Raw genomic sequence first — 12,009 nt, 5'->3', positions numbered from 1 at the left:
TTCTCATAGCACCTCTACCCAGATAGCTCTGCATGGTTCCACCCCACCACGACCCCTTCCTCACTCCTCATCCACATCACTACAAACCTTCTCTCTAGCTGATGGCTCCAGCTTCTCCTTGCTGGACTGAAAGACTCAGATAAGAGCAAGGCCATTCAGCCTAGTTCCAGGTGGAGACAAGGCTGTTTCTTCCTGCAAGCCCAAGACCTCTTCTTCCAGCTTAAGGGCTGCTGAGTCCATCCTGAGACCTCACACATCTAAGAAGGAGAAGGCTAAGCCCCTCAGATCACACCAGTGCCACCTGTCCTCTTTGGATAGCATCTTCTTCCTGTGCTCTTCCTCCCTCAAGTCAGATCTCCCCCTGAGATTTGGCCCCTTCCATTTTGCTTTAAAGATTCTTGCTACCTTCTTACTTTTATTCATCTTCAGTTCATTCCCTTTTGTTTCAGAGGAAGAAGTAATTCTTTTTTTTTTTGAGACAGAGTTTCGCTGTGTCGCCCAGGCTGGAGTGCAGTGGTGCGATCTCGGCTCACTGCAAGCTCCGCCTCCCGGGTTCACGCCATTCTCCTGCCTCAGCCTCCTGAGTAGCTGGGATTACAGGTGCCCGCCACCACGCCTGGCTAATTTTTTGTATTTTTAGTAGAGATGGGGTTTCACCGTGTTAGCCAGGATGGTCTCCATCTCCTGACCTCCACCTGCCTCGGCCTCCCAAAGTGCTGGGATTACAGGCGTGAGCCACCCCGCCCAGCCTAGGTAATTCTTTTGCAAATCTAATCCCTCTATCTGTGTTTGTCATGTCATCTGCCCAGCCTCCTCCAGACTCTTTCCAAACACTCTACGAGTACAAATAAGACTTGGTCCTTGCCCCCTCAAAGTCAAAACCTAACAGAAAGGAGAAAAAAATATAGCAGAAAACAGAAGAGTTATAGAAGAATTGCAAGGGCTACAACAGACATAAACAGAGTGCCATGGAAGCAGGGAGCAAAGGTGAGAGGAAGTTTGGGAGATTTCACAGAAGAGGGGAAATTTGAGCTCGTTTTTAAAGACTGAGGGAATGAAGTTCACCACATGGATACAAGGGAAAGCAGAGAGAAAATAAGAGCCAAGGCACAAAGGCATAAAAATTTGGGACCTGTGTGGGACTGATAAAGAATTTGATGTGGCTAGAACATCAGGTTAGAGATGAGACTAGAAAATTGGAGAAGAAAAGAAACTAGAATTTATTGAGCAACTACCACGTGCCAAGTGTCATGCTAAGCAACCATATACCTCTCTCATTTAAACCTAAAGTAATTGAAAGATTTGGCCCAAGGGATTGGTACATATGGATTTGTGTTTTGGTTTTGTTTGTTTGTTTGAGATGGAGTCTTGCTCTGTTACGCAGGCTAGAGTGCAGTAGCACAATCTTGGTTCACTGCAACTTCCACCTCCTGGGTTCAAACAAGTCTCCTGCCTCAACCTCCTGAGTAGCTGGGACTACAGACATGCACCACCACGCCCAGCTAATTTTTTTTGTGTGTGTGTGTGTTTGTAGAGACAGGGTTTCACCATGTTAGCCAGCCTGGTCTCAAACTCCTGACCTCAAGTGATCCACTCTCCTTGGCCTCCTGAAGTGCTGGGATTACAGGCGTGAGCCACTATGTCTAGCCTGGATTTGTATTCTATAAGGATAAATCTCGATTCTATAATTATCAGTCAATAACAAAAAGAATCTAAGCAGGCTTCATCCCACCCCCAGAGTTGAGATATTACTGGAGAAAGTATGGTGCAGCTAACATTCATTCATTCATTCATTCATTCAACAAATATCTATTGAGCACCTACTATGTGGCAGGATTATGTAAGTGCTAAGAATTCAGCAGCAAACATGGAAGACAAAGTCTAGATGCTGACCAGTTTGAGCAGGAACAGCATTAGGTACAGTGTTTGACATATTCCAGCTGCTGTGGAATGAATGAATGTTATCACCTTAGTTACACTTTCATGTTTAGTGACTTTCAAAGTACTCATTGTCGGAAAAAAATTCTAATCAACAAACAAGCACATTGATGGGGCAAAATAGTTCTTTAATTTTTTTTGAGACGGAGTCTTGCTCTGTCACCCAGGCTGGAGTACAGTGGCGCGATCTCGGCTCACTGCAAGCTCCGCCTCCCAGGTTCACACTATTCTCCTGCCTCAGCCTCCCAAGTAGCTGTGACCACAGGTGCCTGCCACCATGCCCAGCTAATTTTTTTGTATTTTTAGTAGAGACGGGGTTTCACTGTGTTAGCCAGGATGGTCTTGATCTCCTGACCTCATGATCCTCCGGCTTCGGCCTCCCAAAGTGCTGGGATTACAGGCATGAGCCACCACGCCTGGCCTCTTTAATTTCTTTACATTTTCCCTCCAGATGCCTATAAATCCACTTAGAATTGGCAACTAGTCTTACTCCTCTCTGCACCTCCCTCTCCTCCCCTCAGTCTTTCTTCCTCTTTTCCCTGCACTCAGGGCACCTATTCTTGTTCCTCTAGGCTCTGGCCCCAACTTCCAAGCAATCAATTAGTTTCCTCTTTGATTTAGTTGTTTTTAATTTTTTTTTTTTTTTTTTTTTTTTTTTTTGAGACAAAGTCTAGCTCTATCACCCAGGCTGGAGTGCAGTGGCGTGATCTTGGCTCACTGCAACCTCCACCTCCTGGGTTCAAGCGATTCTTCTGCCTCAGCCTCCTGAATAGGTGGGACTACAGGCGTGCACCCCCACACCAGGCTAATTTTTTGTGTTTTTAGTAGAGACAGGGTTTCACCACATTGACCAGGCTGGTCTCAAACTCCTGACCTCGTGATCTGCCCACCTTGGCCTCCCAAAGTGCTGGGATTACAGGTGTGAGCCACTGCGTCCAGCTGTTTTTTTAAATTTTAATTGACAAATAGAAATTTTATATATTTATAGTGTAGAGTTGTTCTTTTTGTTTTTTAAGAGGATAGAGATGGCTTTAAGAAATCCTTTAGGTTCACAACCCAAATGTCCATCAATGATAGACTGGATTAAGAAAATGTGGCACATATACACCATGGAATACTATGCAGCCATAAAAAAGGATAAGTTCATGTCCTTTGTAGGGACATGGATGAAGCTGGAAACCATCATTCTGAGCAAACTATCGCAAGGACAGAAAACCAAACACCACATGTTCTCACTCACAGTTGGGAATTGAACAATGAGAACACCTGGACACAGGGTGAGGAACATCACACACCGGGGCCTGTCATGGGGTGGGGGGCTGGGAGAGGGATAGCATTAGAAGAAATACCTAATGTAAATGACAAGTTAACGGGTGCAGCACACCAACATGGCACATGTATACATATGTAACAAACCTGCGCGTTGTGCACATGTACCCTAGAGCTTAAAGTATAATAATAAAAAAAGAAGATGAGAATTAATTATCATTAAAAATTTTTAAAAAAAGAAATCCTTTAGGTTCAAGATATAGAGAATAAGAGGGGAAAGAAATGGGCAAATGGCCTTACCCAACTGCACTCAGAGTGAAATATCTAAAAGACAAAACTTTCTCTGCTAGTATTGCTCACCTTTTACAGTGTAAATCACATTTCTTATTCTCGCAGAGTCTCTGTATTTTCCCAGTCTCATCAAAGAAATCCTACTACCTTCACTTTGGTCCAAGTCTCCAAGAAGGAGTGGGTCATGGACCTGTCCCAGGAAAAGAATGAGAAGAGTGAAAACCTCTTCTTGTCATAAATAAATAGAGGAATAGTTACATTGAGCAGAATGGAGGATTTGCCTCAGAAGAGAGCACTGTGATTGCAGCAGAAGAAAAAGTCAGGGGAGCTACAAAATAGCCTCTCAGAGACTGACTTTGTCTACTTCAGAAAGAAATGGGAGAGATGGGTTCAGCCGGAGGCTGAGAACAGAAAGCATGATCTCCCAAGTTCCTTTGTCCTGAAGGAAGACAGGCTTCTATACCAATCTACTAGTGATCAACGAGAAACCTGATGGGTTCTGCTCTAGAATGGTCATCGTCCCACTGTTCTTTGTTTACTTGGCTCTGTGCTCTGCAATCCCATCCCTGGGAAATGCCTGCAGGCGTCTCCCGGGTCTGTGATGTTGCTCAGTTTGACCACCAGGGGGCAAACTGAGCCTATGCGGTCTCCTCCACCCAGTTTCCAAACTCCAGAATCAGAATGTCAGAGCTATAACTGGCTTTAGAAATCATCCAAGGCTTCCAGTCAAACCTTTTTGTTTCAAGAGAAGAAAACCAAGGTCTAAAGAGGGGAAATAATTTGCCAAAGCCACATAGTCAGTGACTAGTAAAGTAGAAACTAGAAAACAAGTCTTTTGACTCACTACTCCAGTTCTACACATGTTCCACACCAAGATTTCTCCAGTTATCATATTTAATTCTAGAATACATCCAGTTTTAATGCTATATCTCTATGAAAAGATTCTCTCCCAATTAGATTGTAAGAACTTGGGGCAAGGGACCATGTTCTGACCAACATTGTACATCTTCTCCTCTAGCACACTCTTCTGCAAGGCAACCTGTATGCCCAATACAAAAAGGAAGATTTCAACAAATATTGTTAAACTGCTATATGGCAAGTCCAATAATGGTTCCTGATAACGCAGAGGTGAAATATACCATCTCTGCCCTCATGATACTCCCTATCTAGGGAGGGAGACAGATACACCAACACCTATAATTTAAGAGATGAGCATTTAACAGTGAAGTAGAAAAGGCAATACGGAAGCACAGGAAAGGAAGTAACTATGTACCTGGATGGAATACAGAATTAGATCCTAAAGGAAGAATGAGAACTCATCAGAGAAGGGAAATGGGAATTACAAATAGAAAGAATAGCAGAATAAGCCAACACAAGGAGGCATGGAGGTATGTGTTCAGTGAAAATGACTCTGAGTAGCTACACACAGTATAGATAAGAAGTTGGACTGGGGCAGAGGAGGAGTAATTAAGACTAAAAAAGAAGTCCGAGGTCAGCTGTAAAGTTGCTATTCATTTATTCAGTCATTCAACAAACATTAAATACTCCCACGTGCTGTGCAGTGCTGTTATTGATAATGATGGTGCTGAGATGATAATAAAAATAAGGGTAATAATGATGATGAGAATACTAATGTGGGTGAATTCCAAGGATTTGGGGTCTTGAATCTAGGGTTCACTACTCACGTGAATCAGATAATACAGATAAATATTCCATCCTCCATTTCTTTTCTTTCTTTTTTAAATTCACTTTCTATGTCAATAGCATGCCTACAAACATGGTGAACATTCCTAAAACCTGCCAGACTTTCCATAAGAAGTGAGGCAAGCACCAACCCCACAAACTGACACAGTACAAGAAGGGTAAAGATCCACTGTATGTCCAGGGAAAGCAGCATTATAACAAGAAGCAGAGTGGCTAGGGTGGGCAGACTAAGCCAATTTTCCAGAAAAAGGTTAAAACCACTAAAAAGACTGTGCTGAGCCTTGAGTGCATTGAGCCCAATTGCAGAGCTAAGAGAAGGCTATTAAGAGATGCAAGCATTTTAAACTGGGGGGAGATAGGAAGAAAAGGGCCAAGTGACCTAGTTCAAAGCTTTGTCTTTTTTTTAATTGTGAAGACAATAAAATCTTGAAGTTAGGTTCACACACACATACAAAAAAATCTGTTATATATTAGGCATTGTTCCAGGAGCTAGGGATATAGCAGTGATCAAAAATTAAAGTCCACGGCCAGACGCAGTGTCTCACACCTGTGGTCCCAGCACTTTGGGATGTCAAGACAGAAGGATGGTTTGAGCCCAGGAGTTTGAGACCAGACTGAGCAACATAGCGAGATGCTGTCTTTGTCTTTAAAAAAAAAATAGAAAAGGAAACAAAAAAAAAAAATTAAAGTCTAGGCTGTTGCAGAGCTTTCATGCTCATGAGGGAGACAGATAATATACAAGTGAAAAAATATGTTTCGGAGAATGATAAGACAGGAAAGAAAACAAGGCAATAAGATAGAAAATTACTCAAAAGCAGGCATCATTACATAGGTTGGACCAGGGAAACATCACTAAAGAAGTGACATTTGAGCTGAATGAAGTATTATCTATAGAAAAGGTTGAGGGAAGAGCATTCCAAGCAGGAGAACTAGCAAGGGCAAAATCCCTGAGGAGGGACCAGGCAGTTTGATGTATCCCAGGGACAGAAAGAAGGCCCGTGTACTAGAGCATAGTGAGCACAGGGAGAGTGGTCTGAAGTCAGAGTGTAGACAGGTCCAGGGCATGGAAGGCTTTACATATTTGGCGAATGATTTGGATTTTATTCTTATTTATTTATTTAGAGACAGTGCCTTGCTCTGTTGTCCAGGCTGGAATACAGTGGTGCGATATTGTCTCACTGCAGCCTCCACCTCCCAGGCTCAATCAATCCTCCCACCTCAGCCTCCAGAGTAGCTAGGACTACAGGCTTGTGCCACTACACTTGGCTAATTTTTAAATTTTTTGTAGAAATGAGATCTCATGATGTTGGCCAGGCTGGTCACAGACTCCTGGACTCAAGTGATCCTCCCACCTTGGCCTCCCAAAGTGCTGGGATTACAGGTGTGAGCCACTGCACCCAGCCTGTGGATTTTATTCTAAGTTCAATGGAAAGGTTTTAAGCAAGGAAGGGACTTCACTAATTTACTTTTCTTTTTTTTTTTTTTCAGAGATGGGGTCTCAAGCTGTCATCCGGGCTTGGGTGCAGTGGTGCAATCATGGCTCACTGCAGCCTTGACCTCCCAGGCTCAAGCAATACTCCTGCCTCAGCCTCCCAAGTAGCTGGGACTACAGCTACACACCATCCTGCCCAGCTAATTTTTAATCCTGACCTCATGCCCAGCTAATTTTTAAGTTTTTTTGTAGAGACAGGGTCTCATTTTGTTGCCCAGGCTGGTCTCAAACTCCTGGGCTCAAGCAATCCTCCCCCCTCAGCCTCCCAAAGTGCTGGGACTACAGGCATGAGATATGGTGCCTGGCCTGATTTACATTTTTAAAAGATAATTCTGATGGCTATTCATTCCCACCTTTGGGTGGATACAGTGCCTGCCACCTTCCAACTGCATGACCCAAGTTGTATGGCACTGTTTTCTGGTGCTCTAACTGCATCCTCACAGACCTATTGAAAGAAGTCTCTGAGAACAAACTGCTTTTCTAAAGTCCCGCGAATATGGAGGAGGTGAGAGAGCAAGGTCCACTCTCTTTGATACTTGGTAAGTGAGGTTGCCCCAGTAGAGAAGGCCTCTGGCCAGTGGCAGAGCTTAAGACTCTAGAAGAATGATGATCCCACTCCATGTCTTCTGCTGAAGACACCATGTCCCCACCCAGTTTTCCTCATGAGGGCTCTCTGACATTAAGGGCTATGTGTTCCCCATTCTGGTTTTCTGATACTTCTTCCTCTTGCTGTGTACAGATTGTCCTGGGAACAGAGGGCTCAATGAGGGAGAAAAAAGACTTGGGAATATTCACATAGCCACATGGAAACCCATGTAAATACGGATGAGCCTCACTTTAAGAAGATCCATTCACTCACTCACATAGATACTGATCGAGCACCCACAATGCATCAGGCACTATTTCAGGTGCTGAGGATTCATTCATCCATTCAAACATTTTTATTTAGGCCAACTATATGCACAATATCTGGAGAGCCAAATAAATACAAAAATGATAGTAGGTTCTAAATAAATGTTTGTTATATAGGTGAGTAACTGACTCAGTTGAGGGGTGAGAGTAGGGTAGGAATTGTTCACAAATAAATTAACTTTGAAGGTCCTTTAAATAAGACTTTCCTCCTAATGTAAATAAATTGGACCCAGCTTTATTTATTTATTTATTTATTTATTTATTTATTTAAATGGTACAGGGTTTCACAATGTTGCCCAGGCTGGTCCCAAAGTGATCCTCCCACGTCAGCTTCCAGAGAACCTGGGACTACAGACATGCCACCACCACTGGCTGAACCCAGCTTTAAAGAGACTATTTGTTCATTGCTTTTCAGCACCTAATCATGTAAAAGTAGCGTACTAGAGCTGGTTTTTACCAGCTAAGGAGAGCCAGGGGTTACATTTTCAGAAATGTTGCAAGCTGGTTATTGAACACAATAATTCCTAAAAATTAAATAACATAACGTATAATTAAATAAGTTACACTTAAAACAGGTAATAAAAACTGAGTCATCACTTCCTAATTACTACTCTCAATGTTCTTGAGGTTATTTACATCTACTGTGTCGACAGGGAGGAAATACCGTATAACGGTATCTCACTGTGCCTCTTTTCTCCACTGCGCTTTCAGTGATGTCACATTGGTGGCGTGAATCGGCCACAGTGGGAGTATTTACACCACAGACATTGGCAACTGTAAAAAACAAAACTTTTTTTCCCCTGGAGAACCAGTTGTTGACATTTACCAGCACACCACTGGTGTAGAGTCTCTATTATGTAATCTTCTTGTGGTGAATCTTCTTTTAGAATCTTGTGGACAGAATTAAGCGGACTAGGCTAAGTCTCTCCTTGACACTGATCCCTGTGATCCTCATCGCTATGGTAATTTTACGTAATTAAGCAACCTGCGGCGGAGGAGGTGTCCTTTTAGTCACAAATAGCCTGTCACAGGAGGACTGTTTGAAGGAACTAGGATATTATTCAACAAACCTTTGTTTAGCAGCAAATATGTGCGAAGCTGTGTGTTGAAGGCTAGGGAAGATATTAAATAGTCTATGTTCTCAAAGAACTAACTATAGAGGAGGCGACACAAAACCTATTGAAAATACAATGTAATAAGTGCTATAACAAAGAAGTATGGAGGGGAACGGAGCTAACTCAGAGACCAGCAAAGAGGATTCAGAGCACCTAGAATATAAGTGTCAGTGTTTGTCTTGTTCTCCACTGTGTCCCTAGCACCTAGCACTATGTCTGGCCCAGAATTTGCACTCAATAATTGTTGCATGAGTGAAGGAGTTAGCAATTACCTTAACCCTTGAAAAATAAGTAAGCTTGCCAGACAAATCAAAGGGAGTACAGAGAGGGCATTCCAGGGCGAAGAAACAGTGTTTGCAGAGGCATGGAGGGCCAAGAGCTTGGCACATTTGAAGAAAATGTTTAATGTGGCATGAGGGGTCCCGGGACCCAGACTGGTAAAGGTGAAGGTATGGAAGAGGGGTTCTCTGCCCCAAATCTCTAGAGAGCTCTCAAAAGACAAAAGGACTTGGCTTGTTCTGTATAGCCCTGGGGACAGAGCGAGGGGCAACGCAGGCAGTCACAGAGAATCAGATTTCAGTTTAATATAAAGAACTTTCTAACAGAGCTGTCCAACAGTAGAATGGGCTGCCTTGGCAGGCAATGAGCAAGTTCGCTATGAAGGAAGCAAGCAGATGCCAGATAAACTCTTGGTGCAACAAATTGCTATGGGGAGATGCATTTTTTTTCCTGACTAGATTTTGGAAGAATCTATTCAGTCTCCTTTTTAAAAGGATATTAAATAATATATAGACAACTCTCTTCAATAGTAATTCTACAGAAGACACAGAGACTTTCTTTCTTTCTTTTTTTCTTTTCGAGACAGAGTTTTGCTCTGGAGTGCAGTGGTGCGAACATGGCTCACTGCAGCCTCAACCTCCTGGGCTCAAGCGATCCTCCTGCCTCAGCCTTCAGAGTAGCTAGGACTACAGGTGTGTGCCACTATGCCCAGCTATTTTTTTTTTTTTTACTTTTTGTAGAGACGAAGTTGGGGGGGGGGGCCTCACTTTGTTGCCCAGAATGGTCTTAAATTCCTAGGCTCAAGCAATCCTCCCACCTCAGCCTCCCAAAGTGCTGGGATTACAGGTGTGAGCCACTGTGCCCAGCCTGACACAGAAACTTTCAAGTGTTTGTTTCTTATGTCAATCATTGACTAAAGCTGAGGCCAATAGTGGGCTGAAGGCTTTTCCAATCACTGAGGTCTTCACTCACTCATGTAGCAATTATTTATTCAGTATCTGTGTGTCAAGGACTTTGCTAAATGCTCGAATTACAGATATAAATTTCAAAAGGCACCTGCACTCACAGTGCAGGGTAAAAATGCAAATAAATACTTACACTCCAACAGCTACAATTCAAAGTGCTATGGGAAACACAAAGACTAAACATTGACTTTGCCTGGGGGACTCATGGAAGACCTCGGAGTGGAGGTGACTCAACTGACCTTTGGAAAGTTAAATGGGATTCACTAGATGGAGGAAGAGAGAGTCCAGGCAGTAGGAAAACATGTGTGAGGATATGGAGGTGCAACGATGCATGGTCAGTTTGGGGAGGTGAGCGGTTGGCCAAAGTGTAGGGTAGGTGGCAATGGTAGATTGGAACTAAAATATGCGTGATGTTCAATTCAGTGCTGAAAATTTTAGATTTTAATCATAAATAATAGGAAGTGAATAATAGGTTTTATGTGGGAAAGTGATGTGATCAGATTTGTCAGTAGAAATGATCAGCATAGTTCTCAAGGCAGGTGTGAGGAAAATAGATAGGAGAGATCCAGATTAGGGGGAGGAGACCTGTTAAGAGGCTGTTGGGAAAGTTCAAGTAAGGAATGAAGATGGCCGGGTGCAGTGGCTCATGCTTGTAATCCCAGCACTTTGGGAGGCTGAGGTGAGTGGATCAGCTGAGGTCAGGAGTTCAAGACCAGCTTGGCCAACATGGCGAAATCCCATCTCTACTAAAAATACAAAAATTAGCTGGGCATGGTGGTGCATGCCTGTAATCTCAGCTACTCAGGAGGCTGAGGCAGAAGAATCACTTGAACCCGGAGGCAGAGGTTGCAGTGAGCCAAGATCATGCCATTGCACTCCAGCCTGGGCGACAAGAGCAAAACTCCATCTCAAAAAAAAAAAAAAAAAAAAAAAAACGGAATGAAGATGGCCTCAACTCTGGGGATAATAGGGATGGACAGGAGGGCTAAGATGGTGGAGGCCTTTTTTGAAGTATGATGGGCAGGATGTAGGGGAACTCCATCTTAATCCACTTCTTACATCTAAGACATGAATATATGTGCACAGCACATTTTAAACAAAGATGGAGAAAGGAAAAGATCACTGTCCTAGACCCTTGGGATGAGATTGTTTATGCAATTAAGCAGCACAGGATTTAACTCTGAGATCCCTGGAAGCAAAGGCAAAAAGGGAAGCATGGTGACATGCATAAGCTTGCATTATCTGTTAAAATAAAGAATACTCAGGGGAAAGGAAGAGACTGGCCAGATTAGAGTAGAAGTTAAGCATGAAGGGCACTGGACAGATCATGTTTGTCCCCGATCCTGAGAGCCCTAGGAAGGGCCAGTTTGGGGATCACTGGTTCCTCCTACTGCTCTCTTTTGGAGGGTGGAGATCTTGGGGGTAATACCCTGAAAGCACAGTGCAACGGGGAGCCCAGGCTTGGCCCAGAAAGATACCTTTACAGCCAGCCAGCCAAGTGTTTAAACCCGGAAATATGATTCTCTACCAGAGTGGGATATGGCTCAACATACCTTCCCACCTCATACTCCTCTGGCACTCTTTGGAGTCTCCATTAGCTCTTCAAGAGAAGCTGGGCAGAAAGTTGAGGTCCAAAGCAAGGATAGATGTGTTTACTCAAAGTGGTCCAACAAGTTACAGATGGAGCCAGGACAGTGACTCTGCCCTTTTGATTTCAGAGCTTGTGTGTTTCTGGTCTGGCCAGAGCTGGCTATTCTCTTCTTAGGGTCCTATTAGTGCATGTGTTCATTCAGCACAAGAGATGAGCACCATTTGAGGGCTGGAGGGTGTCAGGACCCTGTCCTCGGGAGCTCCCCTTCTGGTGGGAAAGAAAACTCTTTGACAATCAGCTCTCCCTAAAGATGACTGAAGGTGACCATCACTCCCAGAGAAGTGCAGGCCTCACCCGCAAAGGCAAAGGAGAGATCTTGCCTTGATTCGGGAGTGGGAGAGGGGAGCAGAGGAAGACCTCCAGGGGAAGGCACAGGATCCCTACGGGCCAGCT

Source organism: Pongo pygmaeus, chromosome 9 (genome assembly GCF_028885625.2).
Source record: "Pongo pygmaeus isolate AG05252 chromosome 9, NHGRI_mPonPyg2-v2.0_pri, whole genome shotgun sequence".
Classification (NCBI taxonomy): Eukaryota; Metazoa; Chordata; class Mammalia; order Primates; family Hominidae; genus Pongo; species Pongo pygmaeus.
This window is presented reverse-complemented; position numbering follows the sequence as displayed.